The sequence below is a fragment of the Pan paniscus genome, chromosome 7, assembly GCF_029289425.2.
Source record: "Pan paniscus chromosome 7, NHGRI_mPanPan1-v2.0_pri, whole genome shotgun sequence".
Lineage (NCBI taxonomy): Eukaryota > Metazoa > Chordata > Mammalia > Primates > Hominidae > Pan > Pan paniscus.
In genome coordinates, this window is record NC_073256.2 from 131,720,623 (window position 1) to 131,737,756 (window position 17,134).

Sequence of the window (17,134 nt, forward strand, 5' to 3'; positions counted from 1 at the left end):
TATGAGAAAGCATATTAGAGTGGCTATTAAAGATCTAATGTATTCCATTTACTGTGACTTTTTTTTTCAACCCAAAAGCTGTTTTGTTATGTATTATTTAGTCAAGGCCTTAAATGTAATATATTTTATCTTTTTTTAACTTTTATTTTAAGTTTGGGCATACAAATGCAGGTTTGTTACATAGGTAAACTTTGGTCATGAGTTTGTTTTACAGATTATTTCATCAAACGGGTATTAAACTTAGTATGCATTCGTTATTTTTCTTGACGCTCTTCCCACCCTCCACCCTCCACCCTCCAAAAAGCTTCAGTGTGCATTGTTGCCCTCTGTGTATCTATGTGTCTCAACATTTAGCTCCCAATTTGAGTGAGAACACATGGTAATTGGTTGTCTGTTCCTGTGTTAGTTTGTTAGAGATAATGGTCTCCAGCTCTATCCATGTTCCTGCAAAGAACATGATCTCATTTTTCTTAATTACTGTGTAGTATTACACGGCATGTATGTACCACATTTTCTTTAGCCAGTCTATCACTGATGGACATTTAAGTTGATTCTATGTATTTGCTATTGTCAAAAGTGCTTCAGTGAACGTGTGCATGCGTGTATCTTTATAATAGAATGATTCATATTCCTTTGGGTACATACCAGACAATGGAGTTGCTGGGTTAAATAGTATTTCTGTATTTAGGTTTTTGAGGAATCACCACAGTGTCTTCCACAATGGCTGACTGGCAGGGATGAATCTCTATAGCAAAGAAAAAATAAAGAAATACATACCTGTACTCTAAGAGGAATTTATTGGTGAGAAAAAACGGTAAGATAGTTACAAAAAAAATCTATACGGAAATCACAAAAAGAAGACAATAAAAAGAAAAATGGTAAGTGACTTTTCAGGATTTTGATATGTGTTTGGCCTGGTAATTATAACAAGGCTTATATTTCTTCAATGATTATTCTCATAATTATTCTTATATCTCTGAAATGGTAGGTAAAACATGGTGGGTAAAAACAAGAAAACAAAACAAAAGAAAAATAAAGCTTATAGATTTGGTGTTATGTATACCAGGTTTGAATCCTAGTTCTATTATTTATTGATCATAGGGTTGTGGCTAGGATACTTAACATCTCTTAGCTTCATTTCCCTCATTAATAAAATAAAACTAAAATAATATTTTAGGGCTAATATAAAAATAAAATGAGGTTATATAAGTAAAGGACTAGGAGCATTGTAAATTTTAATTACTTGTTAATTTTCTTCCCATCTGTAGTAATAAAAATATGATTACCTTTTTTCTTAATTAATACTTAGGAAATGTGTTCTACTTTTTTCTCTGAATTTTGAACATATTCATATGGAATCCTAAAAGGAAGTTGAAATGTTATGTCCTTGTAGTATGTATGTAATTGTTGTAAAGTGATTCTTTTAAATTAATAATGCACAACTTTTAAGCTTTTCTTTTTAAACTTTGGTAGTTGTTAATCATTAGAGGTAGGTTGGAGTTAATCATATTTTCAAAATGGCAAAATTAAGTCAAACCTGGCTTATAAAATCCAGATTGTATGTCCACTGGATTTACAGAATTATCAGATGGATAATAGATTGATCTTAATTTTGCCCTTTAAATTAAATGCCAGAGTATTATAAACCTGGGAGAATGACATTTGGGAACCAGAGTTGTATCCTCTGATCTTCTTTCATAATAAAAGTCTTCAAAATTGTAAGGAATAATCCTAGCACTTTGGGAGGCCAAGGCAGGTGGATGGCTTCAGCCTAGGAGTTCGAGACCAGTTGGACAACATGCAAAAATGCATGTCTCTACAAAATTGCAAAAATTAGCCGGCCATGGTGGCATGTGCCTGTAGTCCCAGCTACTCCGGGGGCTGAGGGAGGAGTATTGCTTGAATCTTGGAGGTTGAGGCTGCAGTTATCCATAATTGACTGAGCCACTGCACTCTAGCCTGGGTGACAGAGCAATAATTTGACTCAAAAAAAAAAAAATGCAACAAAAAGAGTGCCAAAGATAAGATGTTATCTCATGGAAATAGCATGGAATAGGATGATCTACATGAGTTGATTCACTAGTTGTATTTATTAAAAATAACTGCTTCGTATAAACTAATACTACCTAATATTATTGATAGTTTACTTATGTCAGACATTATTCCTTGACCTTTTACATATAGTATTCACTCCTCAAAATAATCTCATAAATTACATACTATAATCATTATTTAATGAAGATAAAACCACTGAGGCAGAGAGCTTTTAAGTAACTTGCCTAAAGTCTAACAGTTAAAGAATTGATAATGTAGAATTAAAACCTAGGCATGTGGCCCCGGAGGCCATATTCTCCAATGCTACAATACAATTGATTATGTCATAGTGTGTCTATGGGGCTGACTTAATGGACCTATGACCTGTCCAGTTGCACAGGGCACCATGCTTACATGGATCTGCTCTTGGTTTAATGCTGTGCTGCTGACATTTTGGAATTCTTAATAATTTGCAAAAAAAGACCCCACATTTTCATATTGAATTGAACCCCACAAATTATGTGGCCAAATCTGTGTATGACTCTTGGCCATGAAATAATACACTTCATAGGTAGAGATGATATGAGGAAGCTCCTCTCACTGACAATTATTACAATGTGTAATTCAAACCAGTGGGAGAAAAATGAAACTATCACTAAATAAGATATTAATTACACTCTTTATATAGCAAATAATGAATTGTTATTTATAACAAATAAACATAAGCCAACTAGTCTCACAACTTCCTTATGAATATAAGCCTAAGAATATAATTACTTGTCTTCATGCTTACCATAAAAGGGAATAGTCAATAAATCCTAATATATTGGGAGTTTCAAACATACTTCTGTTGCCAAAATATTATTGGAGGAATGAGAGTCTGTTGTTGAAAACTTAGAAAATAAAAAGACATGGTGCTTAACAGTGAAATATCAAATTAAATCTAGTAAATATGTTATTATTCTCACCTGTTAATATTAATAGCAAAGTAATTTTAATGTTTTCAAGAGCTGAAAAAAGATACCATGAATTGTGTATTACCATAAAAATTTGAGGTAATATTACAAAACCTAGTTTTTTATATATGCATAAAAATAGTTTTCACTGATTAGTAATTTAATTTTTTAAATAAATAAATGCCTGAAATTTAAAACAGCATTATTGTAAAATTATAAATGGTTCTTTTTTTGCTGAGTAAAACAAATGAGCAACATTCAATTCTTGTTACAAAAGTGCTATATTTCTGAGTACATTTATGAGAGAGATTTCTGGATTTAATTTTCCTCATCTACGCCATGTAGCTTAGCAATAGTGTCATTTGGGATAAACATATTTTCTTTACAAACAAGCTAATGAAGAGTTTATGGATGGATAATCTACATAAGTTTTGTTTCTGCCACGTTGTATTTATTGAAGTTTTATTTGATAACACATGATACGTTTATGTATGATCACTTGGATTTTATCGTTTGAGGTAAATTGCCTTATATCATATTGAGTTCCAATTTATCAAAGTAAAAAGTGACTTCCAATAATCATAACCCTGAAATCTATAAAAAAAAATATTTGGCATATGCAATTACTCATTTCAGACATTCTTTTACATTTGAATCTAAACTTCATGTACAAAATTTTATAAAATAAACCAGAGTAACATTCTATAAATATTCAACATCTGCTATTTTAAAAAGCCTGAACTTATTTCACTAATTGTTATGTGGTGATGTTGAAAATAACTGAAAGATCAAACAGCTTCTTCCAGGATGTGCAGTGTAGCCAATATAAAGCCTGTACAACAACAGCAAGAAACAAAAGTAGATATAAATCACTGAATTAAATCTTATTACAGTCTAAGTGCTTCTCCTCTAATGATACTCACGTAATTCTTATTGTGTAATTCAAAAATATTAGAATAATTAAAATGATGTAGAATGCCACATCTCTTGGAAGCATTAGATTATTGTTAATTCTGACAGATTTCTATAATCCAAGTCACAGTCTTCTTTTCAGACTGTATGATTAACTTACTTATGACTTATTCCTAATGTAAACAATATCTCCATGGAGAAAACTATTACTATTTAATGGCAATTTTTAAAAGCATTAAATTTGTTCATATTGTCAGATAATGAACAATATAACAGTGTATATTAAGCACCAATCCTATGTATACTACTTTGGTAAAATTAAAAGGACCAGAAAGAAAAAACATAACTATATTGCAATTGAGATGATATTAAAAGTCATAAGTAAAAAGAAAAGCAAAATCTTATAACAGACATTGAACAAAATAGGCTTTCATTACTATGGAACACAAAAGAGGAAGGAAAGTGTTGATATAAAATATCTATGTCTAGATATTGGCTTCTTGATGATTTTTTTTATCTTTTATTCCTTATCGTATTCATTCCTTTAGTTATTTAAATATCCAGCAAGGGTTTTTGGACATCTTTGAGTAGAGAATACTTAAGTAATTACATAATATGGATCTGAAGATATGAGCTTTATGATTAATTCCTATAAATAAGTTATGAAGTTCCTGTTACAGTGGTCATAAATATAGGTAAGAATCCATTATGTATCTGGGTGGGAGTACAGAATGGAGAGCTGAGGATTGTCTCTGATTACATATGAAAGTTCCACTAACTATGAAGTTATCGGTCAGTGTTTTCTGGGGAAAGCACTTCAACATAGGCAAAGTCTTTCTAACCTAAAGAAATTTAGAGTTAAATATAGGGAATAAAATAAAACAACATTTTGATATTTTGTGTATTTTGTGTTTCTTTTTTTACCTGCAATGTATGAAATGTGTTTCCTTTGTTTTGATTTCTTGGGCAGACTGAAGGGTAAAATATCCTTGCTGAAATATATCACTGCCTAACAAATTCACTAAATCCAGCTACAGGAGATGCATAGGGTTTTGACTGACACACATTCATCTGATTCCTTCCACCTTGAAGTCTCTGATGAAGTAGCAAGGCAAAAATGTTCAATCTTTCTCCCATCTTCTTTGGATTCATTAACATATCATATCCTTGAAGTAATTGCTGACTCATTGATGTCTCATTTGATTTATCTAAAAGAATCTTCAGCTGGACATCGATACCCATATTTTAAAAAAATGTGGGTTGTTTTATTGGGCCCAGAGAGCTACTTTTCCCTGGGCCATTCTTTGCAAATAACTGAAGTCCACATCAGCTTTGAGATCCGCTGTTCCTGGGGCAATTAAGACATCATGAAACTTGTGGCCACAAAACCCTCTGAAGGTCTCTGTCTTTGTTCCATCATGACCATAATCAGCAATCTCTGCAGCACCTCCAGTTAGTGCAATGCATTGAGAAAGTTCCTCAGTGATAACACCAGCATCAGGAAACACTTCAACTTGATTGCTTGTTTAATCTAGTGACTTCAGCCATTGCGACAATCTACTGTAATTGTTATTCGAATTAAAATTTTAATTAAGTGAATAAAATGGAGCTACTTATTTCACAAATATATAATGTTATTGCAGTATTTAAGACTATAAGGGCCCCTTATATTGATAAAGCTAATACTTACTTGGGAAGGTTTTGGTAGTAAGACAATTAAGGCATATTTAATAGAAATATTAGCTGGGCATGATGGTATGCATCTGTAGCCCCAGCTACTCCGGAGGGAAAGTTGGGAGACTGACCGAGCCCAGGAGTTTGAGGCTGCAGTGAGCTGTGATCAGGCACCTGCACTCCATTTCAGTTAAAATATGCTGAAATTTATAAATTAAAATAATTTATAAGTTAATACCAAACATTTGGAAAAAAAATTCACTTTTAAAAGTTGTAATGTTAAATCAAAGATTAATATTTAAAAGAAATTATGAAGTCATTTTTATCATGCAAAGAAATGTTGCTCTCCAAAACACCTATAAGTTCATATTTACATACAGTCCTGCTCCATGTGTGGTATGGATAGCATAAACTTGACTTTCTTCTCCATCTATGCTTTTACTATTCTCCTCACCAAGAATTCCCCAATTAATACTCTATTTCCACCTATTGAAATAATAGTCAAATTTAAAGGACTGAGCCTAAATTTCATTATTCTATAATATTTTCCAGATCCCTCCTTTTAAAATAAGTTATCTTTTTTGTATTTTTTACTGATTTTTCCCAATGATACACTTTGCTCAATCATAACACAGGTAATAAAATATTACATTAATTTACTTTAAATATTTGCAAATATCTGTCCCTTTCTCTATATTGCAGACTCCTGATATTAAAGGGACTGTTATAAATTTGCTTTCAATAGACAACCATTGGATTATAATATCAAAATCAGCAGCCATGCCTAGCCAGCCTATAAATGAATACTTAGCTTTGATTGTAAAAAAAAATAGTATGTTAGATGAGAAAAAAGTTACCAATACTAGATAAATTCAATTCAAACTCCACATTTCAATACTTATAAGTCTGTTTTACATAATTTCTATTACAAAACAGTTATTTGCTGACTCTTTGGGATCCTTTTGGACAAAAGTTGATTCAGTAAATTTCATGTAATCAATAACATTAAGTTGAGAAAAAAATCAATAACTGTACAGTTCATCAAGTGAACAGTCAATAAATTGAACTTTGTATTTTCCACAAGTTCTATTTTAAGGCATTTGATTTAAAAGCCAAATTTTTTGTCAGTTCATTGAATAAAAGTTGGTAACATGAATAACAGGGATTAAAGCTCATAATATAGCTCTATGAAAATAAAGCTCAAATACAGCCGATTACATGTTATAATTAAAATGTGCATTTAAAAGGTGACTTTATAATAAACAAAATATACATGTTAGAGTATTAAAAAATCTAAATATTTTAGATTAAAACATTCCACTGTTTTTTTTGTTTTGTTTTGTTTTGTTTTGTTTTGTTTTGTTTTTGAGATGGAGTCTTACCCTGTAGCCCAGGCTGGAGTGCAGTGGCTCATTCTCGGCTCACGGCAAGCTCTGCCTCCCAGGTTCACGCCATTCTCCTGCCTCAGTCTCCCGAGTAGCTGGGACTACAGGCGCCCGCCCCCACACCCGGCTAATTTTTTGTTTTTTAGTCGACACGGGGTTTCACTGTGTTAGCCAGGATGGTCTCGATCTCCTGACCTCGTGATCCACCCGCCTCAGCCTCCCAAAGTGCTGGGATTACAGATGTGAGCCACCACACCCGGCCACATTCCACTCTGTTTTTGAAAAGCAGTTTTGAAGAGCAGAGCAGATTCAGTTACATGACCAAAGGTAGCCCAGCCTACAGGATTTTATAAATTTCAAAATCTTATATGACAAGAGCAGTTGAATAACTTCATATTCTTGGAAAATATTGACATAATGTACCTTTTTTATTGTAATTCTCTTGCCATTAAAATTACAATGACATTTTCTTTCTACATTTTTGTCTTCAATACAGCAGCCTGCCATATTGCTGAAGGTTTGTGAGACACAGCCTAGAAGTTTGTTATCAATCCTCATTGGGTGAGGCTCCTCCTGCTGTAGTTGAAGACTGTCTACTGCTAAAAGAAGAGAGAATATACTAGAAAGAAATAAAATTACTTGATGTATTTAATTTTTTCTGTTACTTCCTGTCCATTTGTTCCTTCCTGTCCCTTTGTCACCGGAAGACATTCTGTATTTTCGTCCTAAGGCATCAAGTGCATTGAGAACGACAGAATGTAGACATTTGTGTGCTTCAACATACAATGGAGTAAGAAGTAAATGAAAAGTTTTATGTAATAGAGATGTTGACAGATTCCATTTCATCTAGTGAACATATCCAGTATTTACAACCTTACCCCACACATATCATGCAGACTACCTGACTGTATGTTTTGCTTCTAGATCAAGACCTATTGTCCACTCTAAAACATCATGCACACATATGAAATCCCGATTGTCTACATTTATGGAACACACTTTAAAATACTTCAGAAATATTAAAATGATAAATGTCAGCAAAATACAAGTTCATTTGAGATTCAACATGCATTCAACTCTTTATTTAGCTAGGAGTTATTTAATACCACATGCTGGCTACAGTGTTAGGGTCTGAAGTACATAGCTTAATAGGGTTAAACTTTGATATAGGAAGCAAAAAACTATTCAATTATAAAACAGTGTTTACATACTTATAGGAAAATGCTTACAAAAATTATATGAAAGCACAATGAAGTGATCTATTTTAATAATTCTACACTAGAAAAACAGGAATTAGTGGTTTAGAGAAGGATTTTTTGTTCAGGTTAGATTTGGATAGGTCTTTCCAGAGTTAGTAAATACTTTCAGAAGGAGAAGAGAAAAAGCACATTTCAGAAAATAATTAATGACATGAGCCATATCAAAGAGATATAACAGAGCATGGTTTATTTAAGAAACTATTCATGGTCCAGAATGGTAATGGTGTAGGATGGTTGTATTGAAAAAAAAAAAAAAAAGTAGTCTATACAACAATCAAGTTAGCTTTTACCGTATTTTTTTAAATGATGTTAAGTAATTTTGAGTGATGTGGGTCACATTCTGCAGGGAATGGCTAATCATAAAAGTAATTAAGCCAAAAACTATTTGGGGCAGGCATTTTTAAAACTTTAAATTAATTACCCTAACAACATCTTTCTAGAAAGCAACTGTGCCTGAAGTGCACTTAGGGCCAAGAAACAAGCAAGTATCTGCAATTTTATTAAAGTGTTGTTTGCCAGTCTTTCCTCAGAAAACAATAAGAGATTTGAGAAGAAAAGAAAAATAATCATTTATGTAGTTTTTAGCTCAAGTTTCAAATAAAGAGACAAGGACAGATGGTATATTAAGTCAAGAGCTTTCTTGATCTTGCCCAACGAATGAACAGAAAAGTAAGAGCTTCTCCCAAAATTCTCAGATGGATTGCCTCTGAAGCGCCTCCACTTGGGTTCAGTTTCTCATCTTTGGTTATTTCCTTTGATTAAGCATAAAGTGATGTGTGAAATAATTAGGAGAAGCCTGGACTGGCAGAATAGTTAATGCATCTTCATCTAAGATAAACACCTCTTCTCTTTCATCTCTCTATAGGTATTCTTGATTCATCTTTTTATTAGATTTCTTTTGAAGCAGTAAGGCTTTACCTCATATTGCAGGATTTCCTTCACCGTTATCTTTAATCTGCAAGTTAACATTTGAACCATCACCAAAATATATCACTATGATAAACCAAATAACAAGTAACCTTTATTACTTTATATTTTGAAGTTCAACAAACCATAATCTTAAGGAGTATGTTTGGAGCGTGTCTGAAATAAAAGTGACATCATTGCAAAGTGTTATAGTTAAAAACAAGCAATCCAAAGTGAAACTAGGGCAATCTCAATTTCCTATAAGCCACGCTAGGCAGATGAGATTTCTGCTTTGTTAAAAAGAGTGAAAGTGTAGAGCATAGATTAGAAATAGAAGCAATCCAGGACCAAAAACATCAGTTAGCTGAATTTGGAGACAATAAAGACAAGTGTTAAAGTGATCTGAGCTGGGGGCTAGAGGCTATTCATTAAAAAGATGAAACTATTTTCATTTCTACATTCATTTTTAACCATGACACTCACTTTGAAATATAATTTGCAATGACTTTATAAAGAGAGAACAAAAAGCATAAAGCACTGTGAGGAGGTGGAAATAAATAACTCTTATTAAAAACAAAACAAGGAAGTCAAAGCAAAAAAAAAAGTCCATAAAAAGTTTAGATACAGTTTGAAATAGAGCTTACCAATTAGTTTCACTACGTGACTAAATTTATTTAAAAAGAAAAGTGAAAAGAAAAACAAATGTGGAAATGAAACACACCCATTTTGATGCCTTGAATTGATAAACGATAGTGGATGCATACCCACACACGCACACCCACAGAGAACTAAGCACTGAGAGCATTAAATTTAGCTTATCTTAAATAAAATACTATATTCAACTCATTAATCTTTCTTTCTTGGTAATAGAGTTGTAATTTATAATTGTGACTATTATGGCACAGATTCATTTGAAAATACTCGATTATAATATTTAATATTTTGCCATTTCCTCTAGAGCTAAATTTCATTTATGCTAAACTGAAATAAAATCTGGAAGAATAATTTGAAAATCAGTGGCATAGGTATGAAGACAGTAAAAATTGGCTTACATAAATTTTTAGGGGCAGGTATGCTTTACAAGATCTCAGGTAAATTAGGGTCAAATATAGAAAACATGATTTGTGTTAAGTAAGAATATAATTAAAAACTCTAAAGCAAAGTAATTGCAGTATTTTTCACAAACACCTACTTTTTAATATTTTATGTATAACATAATATTAGAAAAACACAATCAATAGGAAACAAGATTGTTTAAATTAACTTGACTGGATTTTCTTCTCACTTTCCCACATGTAGTATTTTGTAAACATATTTTAGAGTTAGGGAGCATAAAGAAGGTGGACATTTGATTTTTTATTAGAATGTATAATAAAATCTTGAGATAAAATTATCCATGATGTTTCGACATATCTTGTATTAGCTTTTGTTCCAGACTATCTTTCCAAGAAAGTTTATACAGCAAATGACGTTGAAAAACAGTGATCCCCCCAGGGACAGAGGACAGATTTGTGTCTTGACTTGAAAAAATAAAGATAACATATCCTTCTGAGATAAAGTTTTGGCAAGCTTGCCAGTAATCCCCTTAGAAGACTGAAAGTTCTATAAACTCACTGTGTGTACCATCTACCTGGGCTGCTCCACACAGCTCCCATGGGATATGGGAGAGCAACAGAAACCAACTTAAACACAAAGCTGATGTTGCCTGCTATGCCTTGAGTAACTAGAAATTTTTTTTGTTTTTGATCTAGGAATTTCATGTGTTTTACCAGCATCTGTGATACTGTGGGGTATGTTGTAAACTTGCAAGTACAATAAAAATTTCAGATCCTTCACATTTCTTAACATAAAAAAAAAAAAAGCTCAAATTTTCAATGAGAAATAAATTTTTAAATTTATTTATTATTCTGATGAGGAAACTGAGGAAAGCACTGGTTAATTTAATTTATTTTATTTTTTGGAGATGGATTCTCGCTTTGTTCCACTGGCTGGAGTACAGTGGTGCAATTACCTGCACATAAACAGTCAATTAACATGTGTTTTGTATGTTATATGTACTATCTACTGTATTCTTACAATAAAATTATCGAGAAAAAAGAAACTTATTTTAAAAATTATTGAAAAAAGAAAACATGTTTACTATTCATTAAGTGTAAGTAGATCATCAAAAAGATCTTCATCCTTGAGTTCACGTCCTTTGTAGGGACATGGATGAAGCTGGAAACCATCATTCTGAGCAAACTATCTCAAGGACAGAAAACCAAACACCGCATGTTCTCACTTATAGGTGAGAATTGAACAATGAGAACACATGGACACAGAGTGGGGAACATCACACACCGGGGCCTGCCAGAGGGTGGGGGGAGGGGGAAGTGTTAGCATTAGGAGATATTCCTAATGTAAATGACGAGTTAACGGGTGCAGCACACCAACATGGCACATGTATACATATGTAACAAACCTGCACATTGTGCACATGTACCCTAGAACTTAAAGTAAAAAAAAAAAAGATCTTCATCCTTGTCCTCACATTGAGTAGTCTGAACAGGAGGAAAAAAAGAGCTGTTGGTTTTGCTATCTCAGGTGTGTAAAAGTCAGAAGAGATGGAGGAGATGAAAGGGGAAGCAAAAGAGTCAGGCACACTCAGTGTAGTTTTACACTAAATTGTACATTGTAACTTCTGACTTTTTGCTTCTTCATTTCTCTAAAAATATTTCTGTGTATCACCAGTCCTTCTTCCACCATTTTCTTTTGTTTAAGTGCCCAAATCATGAAAGGCCTGTGTCATAAAAGAAGTCAAAAGCAGTCTTGAATAATTGGCAAACTTCTGCAAGATTGTCTAACATCAAATTCTTTTCTGACATTGCTTCTTCCCCATCTTCCTTATCCTCTGGCACTGGTTCAGAGCACTTATCTCCATCAAGTCGTCTTCTGTAAATTCCTCTTGCTTGGTGTCTATTATCTCTAGAATTTCTCCAAGATCCATAACTTGAAACCCTCAAACCCCCACCTTTTTCGCCATATCCCCAATCTTTTTCATGATTCCCTTGGTGGGCTCTGTTGTAAATCCTGTGAAGTCATGCACAGCATCTGGACAGTTTTCTCCAGCAGGAATTTATTGTTTCTGATTTGATGGTTTTCACGGCTTTTTCCCTAACAATGATGGCATCTTCAGTGGTGTAATCCTTCTAGACTTTCACGATGTTATCTGTATATGGGTTCTCGTCTATAGCATTGGTAATCCTTTCCATAGAGTATCATGTGTAATGAGCCTTAAAGGTCTTTATGATCCCCTGATCTAGAGGCTGAATTTGATACATTGTGCTTGAAGGCAGTTGGACCACTTGACACTTCCTGTGTTGAACCCATGGGGTTTTAGGTGGCCAGGTTCACTGTCCAATATTAAAATAGCTTCAAAATGCAATCCCTTACTGGAAAGGGACTTCCTGACTTTAGGAACAAAGCATCAATCCATTCCATTTCAATGCAAACAATCCAGAATGAGAGTTCTCACTGTCCAGGCCTTCTTGTTGTACAACCAAAAGACTGGCAGTTGGTATTTATCTTTTCCCTTCAAGGCAGCTTTATAGATAAGCCTTGACCGTAAACCCAACTGAATTTGAACAAAAGATTAAACTATCTCTTCCTGCCTTAAATCATGGTGCTTTCCATTCTTTGCTAATAAATGTCCAGTTTTTTTTTTAACAGTATAGTGCACTTTCATCTGCATTATGAATCTGTTTATGCAGGTACCATTTCTTTTCAATGATTTTCTTAATGTTGTCTGGGAACTAGTCTGCTCCGTTGGTCAGCAGGAGCTATTTCTGCTGTTATCCTGACATTTTTAAAAGCCAAAACTCTTTCTGTAATAAAATTATTAAACCATCCTTTGCTGGCATTACATTTTTCAGCTTATATTCTTCACATTCACTTTTTCTCAAATCATATTACAGTCTATAGGTATGCTTGTCTTATAGTAGTCTTACACCCACATAAAAGCTGGATTTTGAATACAAGATAAAAAAGTATTTCACAAAAAGTGCAAGGTTTTTACACCTGCTGGTGCAGCTGCAGTGACAGCATCAAAGGTTTTTTTTTTTTTCTTATTTTATAGTGGGTCTTATGCTGGATTCTTTTATCACAAAATGGCTGTCAAATGTGGCTCCAAGACCTCAATCTATAGTACATATCAAGCAGTTAAACTTTTTCATATAAAGTGATGATTTTGCCACTTGGGAGCACTTCCAGCATCACTAGTGGCACTTTGGATGGGCCTTATGGTGTTATTCAAGGTTTATGATATTGCACTAAACATAAAAAATATGTAAGAACAGTGGAGATCACGTTTTATTTTGATATACAATTTACTGAAGAGATGAACTACTCAAGGAGAGATGATTAGTGTCACAAGGTATTTTAAACAGATACTCATAACAGGTGCTCACAGCAATAGCAACACAAAGTAGCTACAAAATTATTACAGCAGTACAGTATGCACTACAGTTAATTTTATGCAGTTACAATTTAAAACTGCATCTTTACACTTGTTACATTTTTCTTAACCTGGAATTTTGCAATGTATCATCTATAAGTGTTTGTGTGTGTATCTTTTTATAAATTTTAACCTTTTATAATAGATTTATACATATTTTATAATAAATGATAATATAGATTATTATCAACATATATTTTATGCATTTGTAAAATATCTGGGTTTTTCTAAACTTTTGCAATATTTCTAGGCTATGTGGTTTGTCTGTAAGTTTTTTCAAATTGTTCCAATTCTCCATTTTTTCAATACGTTTATTGAAAAAAATTAACATATAAATGGACCTATGCAAATCAAACCTGTATTATTCAAAGGTCGACTATATAAGTTACATTTTATAATATATAACATTAAAAGTATATTATACATAAAGTAATTAAATGTAGTATATAATATATAAAAATAATAAAAGATAAACTAAAAGTAGTAAATAAGTGTTATTAAATATAAGATATAAATATTAAAAAGTCATATATTTCATATATATATAGTATCCTCTCATTTTTATATGAAAAGTAGTAGCATGCCACGTTGGATTTTCATATATTGACTGATTTGCAGCTTGCTTCTTTTTTTTTTTTTTTTTTTTTGGTTTTTTGAGACACAGTCTTGCTCTGTCACCCAGGCTGGAGTACAGTCGCTGGTCTCGGCTCACTGCAAAGTCCGCCTCCCAAGTTCAAGCAATTCTTCTGTCTCAGCCTCCCAAGTAGCTGGTATAACAGGTGCACACCACCACACCCAGCTAATTTTTTGTATTTTTAGTAGTGATGGAGCTTCTCCATGTTGGCCAGGCTGGGCTTCAATTCCTGAGCACAAGTGATCCGCTTGCCTTGGCCTCCTAAAGTGCTGGGATTACAGGTGTGAGCCACCATGCCTGGACAAGCTTGCTTTTTTGTACTTGATATATCCTGGATGTATTTCAAAAAAATATATATAGTCATTTCCTTCTTTCCATTTGTAGTCCCATACATACTTAACTGTGTAGACACAGCATACTTCACTCAGTCACCAACTAATTTAAAAAATATTTATTTTCAAACTTTGTATTATTTTAAGTAATGCTAAAGTTATAAAGCTAATACATAATTTATTTTATATTTTTCACTTGTTTCTTGACATTTAAATGTTAAGTATTTTATTTCATCTTTTTTACCTAGGTGGCAAAGGATCAAAACGTTATCACCTTGATAAGAGAGCTTAAATTTTTTTGATTTGAAGACTGGGATTTTTATTCTCTTATATAATGTCTTTTGTGCTTTTATGCATAAATGATCTTGAAATTTCAAAAAATGCTTAATAATGAAATTATTTTTCATGTTAGTTTTATTTAAGATATCTAAAAGTGAAACTTTTAATTGTTCTGCTGTTCTCAACCTTGAAAACTTGAAAAATTAATCAGATTTATTCCAGTGATGATGACAAATGTAAATGGGAAGCAGGAATTTTTTGTTTTCATTAAGTATTCTGATATTCTCTATAACTTTTAATTATACAAAAATTGTGTTATATCTGTGCAGAAATATTCAAATTTTAAGTAATGGCTATGATTCAACTCTACTTTCATATTTAATTATTTTAAATACCCGTGACTCCAAAGTTTATGAGTTAGTATTTATTATTTTAACTAGTGCTTTGCATGTGTCCTTGTACATGAATTTTCAGAATGTTACAAATCATTATGCAAGTAGAGAATTTACAGATCCTGTGTCCACATTATAAATAGTCCCAATATATTTCACCCTCTTATGAGTTTCCATCTGAATGAGGAAATTGACCTGATGCAGACCATAAGTCATACATAGACAGCCATCTTTAATTGTAAATTGTGGACTGAATTTTGAATTACTTATTTTTTTAAACTAGGTTTTTTTTTTCAATTTTTCAAATATCATAAATACACAATGATATCTAGCTGCATAAAGATATCTGAAAAATGCTAATTGAATTATAGCAAAATATTTATTAATATGGGCATATTTGTAAACTGTTTCAGAAAACTAGAAGCCATTTATTAATACAAGTAATGTAATAAGGGTGTATATAAGCAAAATCAGCTACCTCCATGAAGCTGTTGATATAATCTTTAACTTTTACTAATTTTTCTTGAAAATAGAGGTGAAATAATAATCCATAGCTATTGTAAAAAGGAGGTCAATGATATGATAGAAAAAAATGGTCTTTAACTTTTTAATAGAAATATTTTGAAAAACTCACATGCAATTTATTTTTTACCCAATTAGTACAATTCTCTTGTCTGTGACAACCTAGAGCAAGACAATTGCCTTTTCCATATTTCTTACCTTCGGGTATTTGCATATAATTATTTTGTTTTCCCATAGGCTCCTCCTTTTTAATCAACACTTTCTCATTGCCTTTAACTATTCTTCTATGACATTCTTAATTTCCAAGTTACAGTGATACATATGTATGTATATAAATTAAAATATGCCTATGCTTATGTACTCCTATGCAATCTGAAAAATAAAACATTGAGGACAAAGTATTTTTAGGAAGAAAAAAGAATACTATTTGTAGCATCTTTTGACAGGGCAAAAGGATTCCTTTCTTTTTAAAAATAAACATCAATAAAAATGAAATTTGATGTCTTTTAAAATCTTCAGAGAGAAAACAATATGAGTTATGTGAAATGTTGACTCATAGACTTATTTTTAGCAGAAAAGAGAAGATAAACTACAACAAAATACATATTAATATTTCGTGTTAGATTAATTGATTTTTAAAAGCATATAATGTGATTGCTTCGACTACCTTAATGTGTTGTCATTTTAGTTATTGTTTTGGTTTTAATTATGTATGTTACATAAAATGTAACATAGTAAAATTCTCAATATGTTATGGTTTCTATTTTATGTTATATGTATAGTAAAGGCAAAACAACCTCAGACTATGATTCACTCTAATTTATCTTTATTCTACCTTGAAATAAATATTTTAGTCTATTGAAGATCAAGTTTAGCTTTGTCCCATATTGCTATTCATCGTTTCCAACTACATTTCACCATTTTTACCATAAATCAAATTGCAATATCTAATGGGACCATGTTTATCAGTATTCTGTTTTACATGGAAATGTTTATTTTTGTGTTAGTGCCACACTTTTGATAAGCTCTGATTTTGACTTTGTCTATTTAATAAAGGAAAATTAGCGCTTTAGGTCTTTTTAAAGCTTCTATTCAAAAACCTGTTATATACCAAGTGTCTTCTTGGCTTTACCCCATATTTCTTCAAATCTCTTTCCCATGGGTGTCCTTCTACTTCTTACAGTTTGCTCTTGTTTCTCTATGTAGAAGAACTGCCCTCAGGCTGCCAATGCCCACTGTACTTGTGGTTTTTTGCACAAGTGACCAGAACCTTATGTCACAGATGACAGATTATAACTAAAGCCTGAGAGGTGAGGAAGTATTAATTCTCCAGGTCTCTTGCTGCTGACTGACACAA

At 32.4% G+C, this 17,134-nt stretch overlaps 1 pseudogene; it reads right to left on the reverse strand.

The window, feature by feature from the left end:
• Positions 1–4,904: 4,904 nt before the first annotated feature.
• Positions 4,905–12,112, reverse strand: LOC100996129 (protein arginine methyltransferase NDUFAF7, mitochondrial-like; annotated as a pseudogene).
• Positions 12,113–17,134: the final 5,022 nt, after the last annotated feature.